Consider the following 16,850-nt stretch of genomic DNA (forward strand, 5'->3'; position numbering starts at 1 on the left):
GAAACACTAACTTCAAGAGGGTTCTTTTGCAATCTCCACAGCTGTCTTCCCAACACTGAATACATAAATATCATTCTGGCACTATGGCATACATATAATGGCATCAACATACTGCGTTATGACTAGCAATATTATTCATGATCTTTTGCAATTAGTTGTGCTTAAAATGAAGACAGCTGTTAAAGTGGAATCTTTTATCATATGCATGTATTATTAAATTTGCTTCAAAATGGCAATAAAACTGTGAGTGATTTCCAGAGCAGAAGAGCTTCTTAAGAAAATAAACAAATATAGAAAAAGCAAGCATTTATTGAGCACTTTCTCTTAGCCAGACATTTTGCTAAGTATATTATAATAAATTACCTCTAATCCTCACAACAATATTTCAAGTGAGATATTTTCTGCCTTTTAGAGAGAAGAATACTGAAGTGTTAAAATGAAAATGATTTTCCCCATTTTAAACATCTAGTGGTTAACAAGACAAAGATGTGTTTCCAGGTTAGTATGACTCCAGTATTTGGTCAAGGCCCAACATCCCTTCATCCTCACTTCTTATTTCTTCATGATGGCTTGAGTGCTTAAAACTAAAAACTGAGAAAGGAAAAAAGAGTCAAGCAAATTATGGATGCTACATTATTGGAGAAAAAATGGTGAAGACATTGGTGAGATTTTTGAATCTTACCAAAACCTGTTACTGTCTTCTATTATTCTTTTAGAAAATAAAGGAAAAAAATATGTAGATTTAAAATTTTGAGTTGAGTACTGAGGAATGAAGAAATTAATGTGTCTACTGGGTGAGTGAAGAAAAAATTAATCATTTTTGCCAACTGTCTAAGAAATCATGACTGGAGGAAAATAAACTGAATAGTGAAGACATCAAACAGGATTCAGAAAATTTAGTGACACATTGCAAGAGCTAGGTAATAAGTGGAGGTGTAAGCAAATAGTTTTGCAACAAAAATACTTCATGTTAAAAGTGTGTGATAGAAGGGGCGCCTGGGTGGCTCAGTCAGTTAAGCATCTGACTCTTGATTTTGGTTCAGGTCATGATCTTGCAGTTTGTGGGATCAAGCCCCACATCGGACTCTGGGCTGATAGTGCAGAGCCTGCTTGGGATTCTCTCTCTCTCCCTCTTTCTCTGCTCTTCCACAGCTCTCTCTCTCCCTCTCTTTTTCTCTCTCCCTCTCTCTCTCTCTTTCCTTCCCTCTCCCTCTCTGCAAATAAATAAACTTTAAAATGAACATTGAAAAAAGTATATGAAAGAAGTATAAAATAGGAACTGCATTGCAAGAAAAAAGAATTTCAAACATTCAGGTGAATACCAAGATTAGATAGTGGATTTGATAGTCATGTATTTTGGAGGATAAGATTTGTGCAACAGCTTCAAACCTTTTAGTTTGGTTTCTGTCAGTTACTTATAACCTACTTAATACTATCAGCAAAATAATTTTTAAAACTCTTTTAGCAATAATTTGAAAAAATTTCCAATATTGACTTCTGAACACTTCACAAAGCTTAAATTGTGATACAAATGTGGCTATTTCAATTCAAATTCAAATACGTTGAATTACAAATTCCAAGTCATTTCATTCTAATAGTCATTGTAAAAATAGCATTCCTCCTATTCTCTAACTCAGCAGAGAATAGTATTGGGTTTTCTATATGAATCATGAAAATTCCTAGAATACCTATAATTCCAGGTTAATTGCTATGATTTTTTACTGTCCTGGGATAGGGAATACCAGTTAGGATGTCAGTTGCTCTTTAAAATAGCATTACATTTAAGTTATCAGTAAAATATATAACATACAATATATGTGTTAATTGCTGGCTTGTGTTATCAGCAAGGCAGAATTCTAGTCAACAGTAGATTATTAGTTACTAAATTTGAGGGGAGTCAAAAATTATACACAGATTTTTGACTGTATGATAAGTCAGCACTCATAAGCATCACATTGTTCAAGAGTTAACAATGAAAGAAATGGATAGCCACTAAATATTCCAGGACTGAAACATAGACTCATTTATATAGGAGTCTAGGCTAAAAATTTTAACTCCCTCAGAAGGAAATCCAAAAAGAACAATAAATGCAAGCCATCAGGTTTTATATATTGGTTTTAGAAATGGTGGTGACTCCTATTAAAAGTTCTGGTAACCATAATGTGAGGGAGTAAACAAATTGCCAGTTGGCAACTGACAGTGAAAGTCAAGTTTGTTGAAAGCACTACTTCTTGCAGACTAGTGTAGAGAAAATGTGTTTCCAGAATAACAGCAGTGACCAAGTAACAGTCTATGGTTTTGGAAGAAATAGAAGCAGAAACATCAAGGGAAGAAAGTGAGGACATGCGTCAACATTGCCCATGTCAAACCATTACTCAGTTTTATAACCACTATGAATATTTGACTGCAACAAAGTACTCTGTAAATCCCATTCTTAAATCTATAAATGACCAGTTATAACCAGAATTTACCAAGATGAGAGTACAGAGCAATTCCTTTAGAAGAAGCTGAGAGGAAAAGTTGAAGTTTGATCAGATAGCATCTATGTAGGGGGGGCAATAGTGGAAGAATGAGTAAGTCACACCTCCTCAAATGCATTTCCTCCAAGCAATGGTTTCAAAAAAATAAAGGTAAAATCTTCCTTATGGAGTTAAATATCTCATAAATACACATCTAAATTTCTAAATACACATCTAAACATGTATGATTTCTCCCACAAAAAGTTCACAGACCCATAAAAAATTCACACTGCATGTATTTTCTCCCTATGCGTCATTAATGAAGGTCTCTAACTTATTCTGAGGTCATCGTCATTCCCCTGAAGGTTTGTTGTTTTTCAATATATGAAATTTATTGTCAAATTGGTTTCCATACAACACCCAGTGCTCATCCCAAAAGGTGCCCTCCTCAATACCCATCACCCACCCTACCCTCCCTCCCACCCCCCATCAACCCTCAGTTTGTTCTCAGTTTTTAAGAGTCTCTTATGCTTTGGCTCTCTCCCACTCTAACCTCTTTTTTTTTTTTTTCCCCTTCCCCTCCTCCATGGGTTTCTGTTAAGTTTCTCAGGATCCACATAAGAGTGAAAACATATGGTATCTGTCTTTCTCTGTACGGCTTATTTCACTTAGCATAACACTCTCTAGTTCCATCCATGTTGCTACAAAGGGCCATATTTCATTCTTTCTCATTGCCATGTAGTACTCCATTGTGTATATAAACCACAATTTCTTTATCCATTCATCAGTTGATGGACATTTAGGCTCTTTCCATAATTTGGCTATTGTTGAGAGTGCTGCTATAAACATTGGGGTACAAGTGCCCCTATGCATCAGTACTCATGTATCCCTTGGGTAAATTCCTAGCAGTGCTATTGCTGGGTCATAGGGTAGGTCTATTTTTAAATTTCTGAGGAACCTCCACACTGCTTTCCAGAGCGGCTGTACCAATTTGCATTCCCACCAACAGTGCAAGAGGGTTCCCGTTTCTCCACATCCTCTCCAGCATCTATAGTCTCCTGATTTGTTCCTTTTGGCCACTCTGACTGGCGTGAGGTGATATCTGAGTGTGGTTTTGATTTGTATTTCCCTGATAAGGAGCGATGTTGAGCATCTTTTCATGTGCCCGTTGGCCATCCGGATGTCTTCTTTAGAGAAGTGTCTATTCATGTTTTCTGCCCATTTCTTCACTGGGTTATTTGTTTTTCAGGTGTGGAGTTTGGTGAGCTCTTTATAGATTTTGGATACTAGCCCTTTGTCTGATATGTCATTTGCAAATATCTTTTCCCTTTCCATTGGTTGCCTTTTAGATTTGTTGGTTGTTTCCTTTGCTGTGCAGAAGCTTTTTATCTTCATAAGTTCCCAGTAGTTCACTTTTGCTTTTAATTCCCTTGCCTTTGGGGATGTGTCGAGTAAGAGATTGCTACGGCTGAGGTCAGAGAGGTCTTTTCCTGCTTTCTCCTCTAGTGTTTTGATGGTTCTGTCTCACATTCAGGTCCTTTATCCATTTTGAGTTTGTTTTTGTGAATGGTGTGAGAAAGTGGTCTAGTTTCAACCTTCTGCATGTTGCTGTCCAGTTCTCCCAGCACCATTTGTTAAAGAGACTGTCTTTTTTCCATTGGATGTTCTTTCCTGCTTTGTCAAAAATGAGTCGGCCATACGTTTGTGGGTCTAGTTCTCGGGTTTCTAGGCTATTCCATTGGTCTATGTGTCTGTTTTTCTGCCAATACCATGCTGTCTTGATGATCACAGCTTTGTAGTAGATGCTAAAGTCTGGGATTGTGATTCCTCCTGCTTTGGTCTTCTTCTTCAAAATTGCTTTGGCTATTCGGGGCCTTTTGTGGTTCCATATGAATTTTAGAATTGCTTGTTCTATTTTCGAGAAGAATGCTGGTGCAATTTTGATTGGGATTGCATTGAATGTGTAGATAGTTTTGGGTAGTATTGACATTTTGACAATATTTATCCTTCCAATCCATGAGCAGGGAATGTCTTTCCATTTCTTTATATCTTCTTCAATTACCTTCCTAAGCTTTCTATAGTTTTCAGCATACAGATCTTTTACATCTTTGGTTAGATTTATTCCTAGGTATTTTATGCTTCCTGGTGCAATTGTGAATGGGATCAGTTTCTTTATTTGTCTTTCTGTTGCTTCATTGTTAGTGTATAAGAATGCAACTGATTTCTGTACATTGATTTTGTATCCTGCAACTTTGCTGAATTCATGTATCGGTTCTAGCAGACTTTTGGTGGAGTCTGTCGGATTTTCCATGTATAATATCATGTCATCTGCAAAAAGCGAAAGCTTGACTTCGTCTTTGCCAATTTTGATGCCTTTGATTTCCTTTTGTTGTCTGATTGCTGATGCTAGCACTTCCAACACTATGTTAAACAACAGCGGTGAGAGTGGGCATCCCTGTTGTGTTCCTGATCTCAGGGAAAAAGCTCTCAGTTTTTCCCTGTTGAGGATGATGTTAGCTGTGGGCTTTTCATAAATGGCTTTTATGATGTTTAAGTATGTTCCTTCTATCCCAATTTTCTCAAGGGTTTTTATTAAGAAAGGGTGCTGGATTTTGTCAAAGGCCTTTTCTGCATCGATTGACAGGATCATATGGTTCTTATCTTTTCTTTTATTAATGTGATGTATCACGTTGATTGATTTGCGAATGTTGAACCAGCCCTGCATCCCAGGAATGAATCCCACTTGATCATGGTGAATAATTCTTTGTATATGCTGTTGAATTTGATTTGCTAGTATCTTATTGAGAATTTTTGCATCCATATTCATCAGGGATATTGGCCTGTAGTTCTCTTTGTTTACTGGGTCTCTGTCTGGTTTAGGAATCAAAGTAATACTGGCTTCATAGAATGAGTCTGGAAGTTTTCCTTCCCTTTCTATTTCTTGGAATAGCTTGAGAAGGATAGGTATTATCTCTGCTTTAAATGTCTGGTAGAACTCCCCTGGGAAGCCATCTGGTCCTGGACTCTTATTTGTTGGGAGATTTTTGATAACCGATTCAATTTCTTCGCTGGTTATGGGTCTGTTCAAGCTTTCTATTTCCTCCTGATTGAGTTTTGGAAGAGTGTGGGTGTTTAGGAATTTGTCCATTTCTTCCAGGTTGTCCAATTTGTTGGCATATAATTTTTCATAGTATTCCCTGATAATTGTTTGTATCTCTGAGGGATTGGTTGTAATCATTCCATTTTCATTCATGATTTTATCTATTTGGGTCATCTCCCTTTTCTTTTTGAGAAGCCTGGCTAGAGGTTTGTCAATTTTGTTTATTTTTTCAAAAAACCAACTCTTGGTTTCGTTGATCTGCTCTACAGTTTTTTAGATTCTATATTGTTTATTTCTGCTCTGATGTTTATTATTTCTCTTCTTCTGCTGGGTTTAGGCTGCCTTTGCTGTTCTGCTTCTATTTCCTTTAGGTGTGCTGTTAGATTTTGTATTTGGGATTTTTCTTGTTTCTTGAGATAGGCCTGGATTGCGATGTATTTTCCACTCAGGACTGCCTTCGCTGCATCCCAAAGCGTTTGGATTGTTGTATTTTCATTTTCATTTGTTTTCATATATTTTTTAATTCCTTCTCTAATTGCCTGGTTGACCCACTCATTCGTTAGTAGGGTGTTCTTTAACCTCCATGCTTTTGGAGGTTTTCCAGACTTTTTCCTGTGGTTGATTTCAAGCTTCATAGCATTGTGGTCTGAAAGTATGCATGGTATAATTTCAATTCTTGTATACTTATGCAGGGCTGTTTTGTGACCCAGTATATGATCTATCTTGGAGAATGTTCCATGTGCAGTCGAGAAGAAAGTATATTCTGTTGCTTTGGGATGCAGAGTTCTAAATATATCTGTCAAGTCCATCTGATCTGATGTGTCATTCAGGGCCCTTGTTTCTTTATTGACCATGTGTCTAGATGATCTATCCATTTCTGTAAGTGGAGTGTTAAAGTCCCCTGCAATTACCACATTCTTATCAATAAGGTTGCTTATATTTATGAGTAATTGTTTTATATATTTGGGGGCTCAGGTATTCGGTGCATAGACATTTATAATTGTTAGCTCTTCCTGGTGGATAGACCCTGTAATTATTATATAATGCCCTTCTTCATTTCTTGTTACAGACTTTAAAGTCTAGTTTGTCTGATATAAGTATGGCTACTCCAGCGTTCTTTTGGCTTCCAGTAGCATGATAAATAGTTCTCCATCCCCTCACTCTCAATCTAAAGGTGTCCTCAGATCTCAAATGAGTCTCTTGTAGACAGCAAATAGATGGGTCTTGTTTTTTTATCCATTCTGATACCCTATGTCTTTTGGTTGGCGCATTTACTCCATTTACACTCAGTGTTACTATAGAAAGATACGGGTTTAGAGTCATTGTGATGTCTGTATGTTTTATGCTTGTAGTGATGTCTCTGGTACTTTGTCTCACAGGATCCCCCTTAGGATCTCTTGTAGGGCTGGTTTAGTGGTGACAAATTCCTTCAGTTTTTGTTTGTTTGGGAAGACTTTTATCTCTCCTTCTATTCTAAATGACAGACTTGCTAGATAAAGGATTCTCGGCTGCATATTTTTTCTGTTCAGCACATTAAAGATCTCGTGCCAATCCTTTCTGGCCTGCCAAGTTTCAAAGGAGAGATCAGTCACGAGTCTTATAGGTCTCCCTTTATATGTGAGGGCATGTTTACCCCTTGCTGCTTTCAGAATTTTCTCTTTATCCTTGTATTTTGCCAGTTTGACTATGATATGTCGTGCAGAAGATCGATTCAAGTTACGTCTGAAGGGAGTTCTCTGTGCCTCTTGGATTTCAATGCCTTTTTCCTTCCCCAGTTCAGGGAAGTTCTCAGCTATGATTTCTTCAAGTACCCCTTCGGCACCTTTCCCTCTCTCTTCCTCCACTGGGATACCAATTATGCGTATATTATTTCTTTTTAATGTATCACTTAGTTCTCTAATTTTCCCCTCATACTCCTGGATTTTTTTATCTCTATTTTTCTCAGCTTCCTCTTTTTCCATAACTTTATCTTCTAGTTCACCTATTCTCACCTCTGCCTCTTCAATCCGAGCTGTCTTCGTTTCCATTTTGTTTGCATTTCGTTTAAAGCGTTTTTCAGCTCTTCCTGACTGTTCCTTAGTCCCTTGATCTCCGTAACAAGAGATTCTCTGCTGTTCTCTATACTGTTTTCAAGCCCAGTGATTAATTTTATGACTATTATTCTAAATTCACTTTTTGTTATATTTTTTAAATCCTTTTTGATCAGTTCATTAGCTGTTGTTATTTCCTGGAGATTCTTCTGAGGGGAATTCTTCCGTTTGGTCATTTTGGATAGTCCCTGGAGTAGTGTGGACCTGCAGGGCACTTCCCCTGTGCTGTGGTGTATAATTGGAGTTGGTGGACAGAGCCCAAATCAGACCTGATGTCTGCCCCCAGCCCACCGCTGGGGCAGCAGTCAGACTGGTGTGTGCCTTCTCTTCCCCTCTCCTAGGGGCGGGATTCACTGTGGGATGGCGTGGCCCGTCTGGGCTACTTGCACACTGCCAGGCTTGTGGTGCTGGGGATCTGGAGTATTAGCTGGGGTGGGTAGTCAAGGTGCACGGGGGCAGGAGGGGCAGGCTTAGCTCGCTTCTCCTTAGGTGATCCACTTCAGGAGGGGCCCTGTGGCAGCGAGGGAGTCAGATCCGCTGCCGGAGGTTTGGCTCCGCAGGAGCACAGAGTTGGGTGTTTTCTCGGAAGGAGCAAGTTCCCTGGCAGGAACTGGTTCTCCTTGGGATTTTGGCTGGGGGATGGGCAGGGGAGATGGCACTGGTGAGCGCCTTTGTTCCCCACCAAGCTGAGCTCTTTCGTCCGGGGGCTCAGCAGCTCTCCCTCCCTTTGTCCTCCAGCCTTCCCGCTTTCTGAGCAGAGCTGTTAACTTATGACCTCCCAGATGCTAAGTCGCGCTTGCTGTAGGAACACACTCTGCCCGGCCCCTCCGCTTTTGCAAGCCAGACTTGGGGGCTCTGCTTGGCCAGCAGGCCGCCCCTCCACCCCGGCTCCCTCCTGCCAGTCCGTGGAGCACGCACCGCCTCTCTGCCCTTCCTACCCTCTTCCGTGGGCCTCTCGTCTGCGCTTGGCTCCAGAGACTCCATTCTGCTAGTCTTCTGGTGGTTTTCTGGGTTAGTTAGGCAGGTGTAAGTGGAATCTAAGTGATCAGCAGGACGCGCAGTGAGCCCAGCGTCCTCCTATGTCGCCATCTTCCCTTCTCCCCCCTGAAGGTTTAAAAAGTCAGGATAATTTAGTTGATTATTTTGGTTTGTAGTTTATTTAATTTAGTTAGATTTCATTTTCTACAAACCCTGCAGCAGTATTATCCACTGGTGATTCTCTACTAAGCATCTATTTCCAGCCCTCTCCCCTATAATAACATAATTCTGATGTTTTGTGGAATTCACTTCTTCCCCATATAATTATGTGCCTCAGAGCAGTCTTTCCCTTACCCAACTTCAAGGGTAGGGTTAAATAACTGTGTCCATAGTATACAAATTGGAGGAAAGGTGTTTGATTTTTGCGTATACATTTTGAAGGGAAGTATGATATGACATTAGCCTACAGAAAACCAACATATGAGGCAAAAAATGGCCATTTGACTGAGGAAGGTGGCAGGGTGAACACAGGAGAGAAAATGTAAGCGCTATTTAAAAAGGTAAAAAAGGGCACCTGGGTGGCTCAGTCAGTTAAGCATCCAACTTCGTAATGATGTCACAGCTTCTAAGTTTGAGCCCCGTATCTGTGCTGACAGCTCAGAGCCTGGAGCCTGCCTTGGAGTCTGTGTCATCCTCTCTCTCTCTGCCCCTCCCCAGATCATGCTCTCTCTCTCTCTCTCTCTCTCTCTCTCTCAAAAATAAATAAACATCAACCTTTTTAAAAATAATAAAAATTTAAAAAGAAAGAAAAAATGTAAATTTAGCAGAAGGTGGCTAATAATCTCTCTTGCAGAGAGGCCAAGGGAAATTTCTTAGATTTTTCCCATATGATAAGAGAATAATATCCTATTAATAATATCAAAAAGATTACCATAGGGGGGTTGAGAATACATAACTAGAGTTTAGGAGATACTTATTTTGTTGATCAATAATATTGGAAGTGAGATGTGCTGAGGTGAAAATCAACAATGCAGGAATGTGGGATATTGACATAAGATATAGTAATTGTCTTGGGACACAACCACACACAGAACTCAGATAATTAGGTTGGAAGAAGAAAACAGATAGGAAGAGTCTGAGAGGTTTGTTAGCTAAATTGCAGAGAGATAAGGGAAGGGAGAAAGAAAAGGAGAGAGGAAAATTAATAGCTATAAATGAAAATTATACAGAGTTCAAAACAGTTAAAACTGAAGAAGCTCTATTGGCTTTTTTAGTTAGAAAATGGGAAGCAAATTTCTTCTGTGTATTTAAGTAGAAGCTTTCTGAAGACAATTTTATTTTCCATCTCACAAAACGATTCTCATGGTAAATATGCTAGACATTTGGAGTAACTTTAAGTAATATGGTTGTGGGAGATGAGCACAAGGTCAATGACTTATTCCTCATGTATGTGTCAGACACTTGATGGCTTTTGGTTTTATAGTCTCAACACAGAAACATGTTAGTCACAGAATGGTTATCCTAGCTAGTGTCCACAAGCCTATGATGTAAACAAATGTAGAACTGCACTGATAGAAACATGTTTTGAATGCTCTGCTGAACTAGCAACAGCTGTCTTGAAGTAATGGCTTAAGGAGTTACAGGCCTCAGTTGTCAGCACTTACAGTGTTCTTCCCAGAAGCAACAACCTTTTCAAGCATTATATTGGCAGTGACACCCATACAATTAAAAAAAAAACACCTCACTAGATTCAAAATAGACAGATTGAATGATAATTTCATTCTGTATAGCTCAACTTTTTGAATTCCTAATAGAAACTGCTTTTTTAAAAAAGAATGGGTTCATTTTGGACATATGTTCACATGTTACTTTAGTGAAGATTGGTGTCTTTATTTGTGGCTTTAAACCATATTAAGTGCGACCAAGAATTGTGAGGAAAATGTATGAGTAGTTTATGCTAAGGCTCGTCAGCTTTCTCTTTAATCCAGAAAACTAGATAAGAGTTGCTCATTTACTAACTGGAGAGGATTATAAATTTGTTACCAGGGGGACACTTGGAATGAAGAGGGGAAAGACAAAAGGCAAAGGCTTGAATAGATGTGAAAATGTTAATAGTTCAGTGCTATGTTGTGCAAAGTAATAAAAACATTGAAAGTGGACAGAAAAAAGTGAGTGTTAACGTTTCTGGAAAATAATGGTTTAATGCTTCATGTTCTCTAAGGACCTAATTATGAGCTATTCTGAATAGCGCACCTCAAGTATTGACAGACAGTCTGTTTATATTGGTTCCTAATTAAAGACTTTCCTCCTCACACCCCTAAAAAGGTTTAGCAAAGACATCTTTCAACACTAACAAGCATACTGTGAAGCCACATGTTGGGAGGCAAAAATAAATGAATTAAGAAAATAGAGTTTAAGTATCGTCATAGGCTGGAAGAGAGACATTTCTCTTTAACTTTCAAGGAAAACAATCTTTTTATTTATCTGTCCAGGTTTCCAGTCATTTTTTACATTTCCCATATTTTACATAAAGATCAATCATATTTTTAAACTCCCAGAACAGCATCAGTGGTGGTAATGCTTCTCAAAAATTATAATCCTGGGATAAACCTTTATGAAAACACTTTCACTCTTCAGTTTCTTTGATGAATGCATTCAGTTCAACTTGTGTGTAGAAATTCCCTAAATATTTTTATGTGTCACATGACAGTAAACAGGAAGTGGACAGATTTCTAATTGTATCTGGTTATTTCTGGTAATAATATCATGTCTTGGGAATGTTTCAAGAAGGAAAGGGAGTAACACTAACAACCGGGTGGAATATTACTAGTATAATACCTTGATTTCATGAGGGATTTAATGGCAAGGAATAGGAATATCAACAATAGAGATACATTGCAGGGATAATATACGAGCCTCAGACAAGTTCTTACTTTATGTCAGTAGTTTTTCTGGACTTTTTAAGCATATCGTTTAACTGTCATGCAAGCAACAATTAATATATTTATATTCTCACTTTTATACAGGCCAGGATTTGAAAAGTCTGTCAGACTGCAGTGCTCTTAAAATTTTCACTACTCTAACATTTAGATCTAATGCTTCATGGAGAAAAGCTCTCTCACAAAAAGTGTGATTTGGCAGACTAGCCGTTCTCCTTGGTTTCTTCTAAATGTACTAAGCCTCATTTTGTTGGTTTGGAAGAGTTCTGATTGTTTTCATGGCTGCTCTTAACCGTATCAGCCATATCAGTCTAATTCGGATCTGATTTTCAGCAAATAGTTTTTTAGCTTTGTATATCCTTCATATTCTGCTGTATTCCTTTGTATTGCTCTTGTTTTCTGGTTTTTAATTGCTTAATTACTCATAACAATGAGCATCACTCCACCTATTTAACCATATTTTTGCAGAATTTACCTTGTTCTTTTAAACATCACAAAATATTATAAAAATATAATAATATTTAAAAGCTGCAACACATGAATGGTTTCCTAGAGGATAAGCTAAAATATTCGTAAAGATTCTCAATATGTAGATCATTCCGAACTAGACAATAGAAGAAAACATTTATAGATTTTCTTGGGCGGGGGGCAGAAAGGCATATTGCAGACAGATATTCCCAGTGTTAAAGCCTATATTTAGGTGATGAATAATTTTCACCAGATTATTATGTGTTCTAAAAAAAAGACAAAATCCAGAGCTATCCACCTGTGGAATTCAATCATTTAAAATACAGCAACGTTCTCTGCTCCTCACTGCAAATGTCTTTCCAGGGTGATTTTACTGTGGTGACATTTGGCTGAAATGAGACCATTGGGATCCAAACATACTCCCAACTGTGAGTAAAATTTTTCCTTTCAAAATGTTAACGTGTTTTCCAGCTCTTTCGTATCATTCATACTGAAAATGAAAGCACAGTTTTCTTGATATTTCTGGCAACAGGACCTAATTTTAAGTATTTAATTTTCTGAATGTACATTACCCTTCTAATGTAAGTGTAGAATTAGAATCATAGAAAAAATGGCTTAAAAGGCCTTTGAGAGTTCACCAAATTTATCTGCCTGTTTCAAATTATTTGGCCTCCTCACCAATCTGGGCATATATTTATTTACATTCTCTTAAGGGAAACATCTCCAGAGAAGAATATTACATAAGCAAACAAAATCCCCAAAGAACAATCCCTGAAAAGTTTCTGTAATTCCTCTTTTTAAACTCTCTCTCCCCCTCCCTCCTTTCCTCCACACCTGCCTCTCTCTCTCTTTCTCACATGCACACACACACTCAAACACACACACACACACACACACACACACACACACACACACACACACACACAGTAACCTTTTCTAAGATGTGTTCTGATACTTCCTTTCCTTTCTCTTCTCTTCATGTTTCTCTCTTCTCTCCTCACATTAATGAGGTATAGTAACAGTACAGTTTGAAAATTACATCTTTAAGACACTGACGATGATTTGGTAATTTATAGAGACACACAGGCACACACATGCACACACACACACTCCCACATTTCAGTGAGTCTAATAGCTTTATGCCAATTGCAATCTTTATAGCTAACATGATTACACTTGATGAAAAATGCTCACCTATAAGCAGCCAGACCTCAAAAAGCAAAAAGGACTTCCCTTTATTCATTCCTTCTGTACGTGTTACTACTTTATTTTTTCCAGGGTGGTTTTAAAGAGTAGCGTTGGACAAGGCTGATATTGAATATGTCTTTAACCTCAAAATACATGTACAGTATATTGTTTTCTCTTTAAATCTGTGTTATTACTCTTGGTTAATTCAGAATTTGCTCCTCTGAAATCAAGAAAATAAGTGATTAAAAGCTGACATATTATAAACTATATATTTCTGTGCATTTGTTTTAACTTACTAGTTTTGCTAGAATTGCCAGAGTTGAAAGAGAGATATGAAGAAGACAAATGCAAGGGTGTTTTGATTGAAAATTTATCATTTGAGGGCATACAACTAAAATAAATTATGTCCTTAAAAGTGTTGCATTCTTTTGGAAATGATACCGTGGTAGAATGGTAATTCAAACACGTGAATAATATTTATGGACTAGGCAATAAAGTTATTTATTTTTCATAGTTCTTTCTTTACCTTGACCTATGTTTAATATTTAAGAATTATTTTTTTGCCAACATATTACCTTCCTTCTTTATAGAGATAGAGATTAAATTTATCAATTAGAAATCCCCATCCTGTATTTCCTAGAAGAATGATAACCTTATTAGAATAATATAATGCATTTGAATTGACTTGAATATAATTAAATTTAACTGCAGCCTGTGGTTTTCTTTTCCTTTAAACAAACGCTTACAAACAGAAAATTATGTGAAAGGAAAACACTTGTGTATGGTTGTTTCTGTACCATGATCTCTGAAATGTGATTTGAAACTCCATAGTGCAATTTATTCAATCTAAGCAAAAGTAACTATTTATGGTTTAGGAAATGGACTATTTATTTTTGCCACTGTTCAAAGATTATTTATTTAAGTTATAAATTAATCAAAACTATCTTTGAGAATATTCACCCTCATTTTTATAAATTAGTTTCCTAAAATAGTGCAAATGTACAAGCAAAAACATTTCTAATTTCTTGTAAAATAAAAATTCATTCAGTACTTACAGAGTTAAGTTTGAGTTTTACCTATAAGATGATTATCTTAATAATAATTTTCTCATGGACAATAACTCCAAAGAGAATGACATAATTTGACTGCTTAAACATTTTTGAAACATATGAACTTTTAATGTTGGGATGCATTTTTCTTTGTATGTATATTATACTTTCTGTGAAACATGAAACACAAAGATTATACTTGCCACATATTATATCTAATCATCTTTTTCTCAGATTAATTACATCATGAATCAGATACAGTAAATTAAAATATACTGAAAAAAATAAAAATAGAATTAAACTCTACTTTTAAAAAAGTTGCACAGCACAGACAGCAGTGACAGATCTTCCCCAACCCTTAGGCAGATGGAACAGGGATGATGGTACTTTTTTAAAAAAATTATTTATTTAAATTCAAGTTAGTTAACATATCATATAGTATTGGTTTCAGGAGTAAAACCTAGTGATTCATCAATTGCATATAATACCCAGTGCTCATCCCAACAAATGCCCTCCTTAATGCACATCACACATTCTTATCCCCTGCCCACCTCCCTTTCAGCAACCCTCAGTTCTCTGTATTTAAGAGTCTCTTATGGTTTGCCTCCCTCTCTGTTTTTATCTTATTTTTCCTTCACTTACTCTATGTTCATCTGTTTTGTTTCTTAAGTTCCACATATGAGTGAAATCATATGATAATCTTTCTCTCACTGACTTATTTCACTTAGCATATATACTCTAGTTCCAACCATGTTGTTGCAAATGGCAAGATTTCATTCTTTTTGGTCACCCAGTAATATTCCATTGTGTGTGTGTATGTATGTGTGTGTGTGTGTATATATATATGTTTTTTATGGGATGGTGTATTTTTATTTTGTATTGCCCTTTCTGGTTTTCCTTACACGCATGTTGATGAGCTACAGGAAGGAGGTCACAAGAAAGACTGAGCAGCCAGTACTTTGAATCCTGTCACTAAAGAAATGTGCCTGCTTGCCCACCACTGTTGTTCTCACTCACTTTGCCTATTTCCAATTTTGTGTCCAGTTTCCATAGACAATGGGGCTGCCCTCCCCCCAGCAAACCCAGCTTGATTCCATGCTTGTCTTGAGTAGTAGTTTTGCTCAGTAGGTCTTGTCCCAGCTTCCTACACACATGCTCTCTGATGGAAAGTGCCTATGTTATTCCTAGATAAAGCTCTTTGGGATACTTTCCCTAGCTTCTCTGCTGATCCAAGGTCACCCAGCACAGTGGGTTGAGTGAAAAGAGCCCTGACACTGCCTTTTGAGGAGCAAGCTTGGAACATGGGGGCTTCTTTCCCCCCACTGTCACCTTCTGCCTCATCAGGTCCTTAGCAGCCGGGCCAGTGTCCTCACAGGTCTTAGGGCCACCTACTCTATCGTTTTGTACAGGTTAAACTCTAGGGTCTCCATCTGTGGTCATTTTGTCTTAATCTCTACCTCACTCTTTAATGATACCAGCTGTTTTCAGCCGTTTTACGTAATGTTGCTGACGGACTATGTAGGGAGAGGAAGGAAAGATAAATCTATAAATATATTTTTTGAAGTAAAATCTTTAATAAAGTGTTGCTTTTCTTTGAAGAGAAAAACTCTGTTTTAAAAAAATTATAAAGCTTTCTTTATGTAACTAATTTTTACAATTGTTGCTCAGGTTCAGTCTGCTGTTGTTTTCCTCCATTTGTATTCTTATTCACAAAGGCTTGCTGTGCCTTTGCCTTCGTTTAATCTTTTGATGTCTAGTTTAATCCTTACCATTCCCTTGCTGCTTCAGCCTACATTGATCTCTCTTTTGCTAGTCTCTTATAGCACTGGCTGATTAATTTTGTGTTACTGTCTTTCAATATATGTTGTAATTAGCTAAGCTAAGGTAAGAATCATTAGAAAATAAGTCAATCTGAAATATAATGACATTTTATTTTTCATTTTATTTTGCATAAATTTTCCTCTTCTCACTCAAATTTTTCACTATTATTATTGTTAAATGTTAAGGCTCACTGTTATGAGCCTTTAATTAGGAAACTTCCCCCAAAGCTAATATTAGTCAATATTAGAACACATGGTGCTTCTTGAACTTTGGCATCAAAAAAATTAATAATTTACCCTGAATGACATCTCTAGTCGTCATTAGGCAGGGAATTTCTAGTTTTATTGCTCTCTGTGTGAATTGTGGCAATGAACTACTAAATCACGGTCACCTCAGGTTATATGTCTTCTTCTTTTTATTTTTTTTCTTTAGAACAACACATTAAGCAACTCAATTCAAATTATGTGTCATTCTAATTGGAACTGGAGAGCAATTAACTTTTGTGTGGCAAAATGTCAAGTACTTTTTTTTTAACTCATCAAAAGGAATACTTCAAGAGAAGTCTATAGTTTCATATAAATTACAATTGTTGCTACCATTGCTCTCTGTTTCAATTAGTTTGTGAACTACTTTAAGTATGGCTAAGGATAACAACTAGGAAATTGAAGAAGCAACAACTGTGTTTTGCCTTTTGGCATGACATCACTTCTTAAGACTCCAAATCAGTGCAAATTCCAATTCAAGTAAATAGATTTTCC

At 37.2% G+C, this 16,850-nt stretch overlaps 1 long non-coding RNA gene across 1 annotated transcript in view; it reads left to right on the forward strand.

Moving 5' to 3' along the window:
* Positions 1-416: 416 nt before the first annotated feature.
* The window catches only part of LOC122199336, an 80,605-nt gene continuing 64,171 nt past the window's right edge, over positions 417-16,850 (forward strand). Inside the window, exons 1-2 of the long non-coding RNA XR_006193468.1 lie at positions 417-498; positions 12,398-12,462. This is a non-coding gene — a long non-coding RNA (uncharacterized LOC122199336). The remainder of the gene's footprint in view (positions 499-12,397; positions 12,463-16,850) is intronic.

The sequence above is a fragment of the Panthera leo genome, chromosome A1, assembly GCF_018350215.1.
Source record: "Panthera leo isolate Ple1 chromosome A1, P.leo_Ple1_pat1.1, whole genome shotgun sequence".
NCBI classification, from domain to species: Eukaryota; Metazoa; Chordata; class Mammalia; order Carnivora; family Felidae; genus Panthera; species Panthera leo.